Here is a 1427-nt window from a genome sequence, read left to right as displayed (position 1 = left end):
AGGGGGCTTCAAGCAGGGTTAGGGGTCAGGCTCGGGCTCCACGCCAGGGGGGTCTGGGGAACACAATGCCAGCGCTGGAGCCAGCTCGCTCTGCGTTTCCCCTACCGCACACAAGGGAGTTACACCCAGCTTCCCAACAGGAAGTGCTCGAACAAAGAACTTCCTGGAGCTGAAATGAATGAACGGTGTACCGGGGAAGTGTGAGAATTCTTGAGGGCTCGGATTAGGTGTGTGTGTGTGTCTCTGTGTGTCTCTCTTTGTGTGTGTGTGTCTGTGTGTCTCTGTGTGTGTGTATGTGTCTGTGTGTGTGTCTCTCTGTCTCTGTGTCTCTGTGTGTGTATGTGTCTGTGTGTGTGTCTCTCTGTCTCTGTGTGTCTGTGTGTGTGTGTGTGTGTGTCTGTCTGAGTGTGTGTCTCAGTGTGTCTGTGTGTGCGTGTCTCTGTGTGTCTGCGTGTCTCTGTTTGTGTGTGTGTGTCTGTGTGTGTGTGTGTGTGTCTCTGTGTGTGTGTATGTGTGTGTGTGTGTGTGTGTGTGTCTCTCTCAGTGTGTGTGTCTCAGTGTCTGTGCGTATGTGTGTGAGTGTGTGTGTGTGTGTGTTTGTGTGTCTATTGTGTTGAGTGAATCAGTCTGGTTTGGCCCACACTGTAAGACTCTCTCCAGTGAGCTGGTTAAAGCACGCATACAATCCACAGAGAGTGGACAAGCATCATAAAGCAGGTGAGAGAACGGCTGGGTTTGAGAGTGTGGAGTCTGTCAGCAGACAGGCAGGCAGGCAGTGAACACAGCCATCTGATAAGGAGGCCAGGCTGATACTGACCAAAACCGCACAGGGTAATATGAGGATGTTTAATAAAATCCAGTGAGGTGTAGCAGGGTACAGAGAGATGAAATGAATCACACTGCACTGCACTGCCCTGCCCTCGGGTCCCATCCCACCTCAACCCAGCGCAGCTGCACTCGGCTTGCACAGAGCATTGCATTGTAGTGGAGGGCTGATCATCTGGACGGACATTTCAAAATGACTGAAGAGAGAAAGAAAGAAAGAAAGAAAGAAAGAAAGAAAGAAAGAAAGAAAAGAAAGAAAGAATCTAGGAAGGAGGGAAAGAGAAAGAAAGTGAAAGAAAGAGGGAGATAAGGAAGAAAGAATCTAGGAAGGAAGGAAAGAAAGAAGGAAAGAAAAATAATCTAGGAAAGAGGGGGAAAGAAAGAAAGAAAGAAAAAAGAATCTAGGAAGGAGGGAAAGAGAAAGAAAGAGAAAGAAAGAGAGGGAGGAAGAAAGAATCTAGGAAGGAGGGAAAGAGAAAGAAAGTGAAAGAAAGAGGGAGATAAGGAAGAAAGAATCTAGGAAGGAAGGAAAGAAAGAAGGAAAGAAAAATAATCTAGGAAAGAGGGGGAAAGAAAGAAAGAATCTAGGAAGGAGGGAAAGA

Source organism: Acipenser ruthenus, unplaced genomic scaffold (genome assembly GCF_902713425.1).
Source record: "Acipenser ruthenus unplaced genomic scaffold, fAciRut3.2 maternal haplotype, whole genome shotgun sequence".
NCBI lineage: Eukaryota > Metazoa > Chordata > Actinopteri > Acipenseriformes > Acipenseridae > Acipenser > Acipenser ruthenus.
This window is presented reverse-complemented; position numbering follows the sequence as displayed.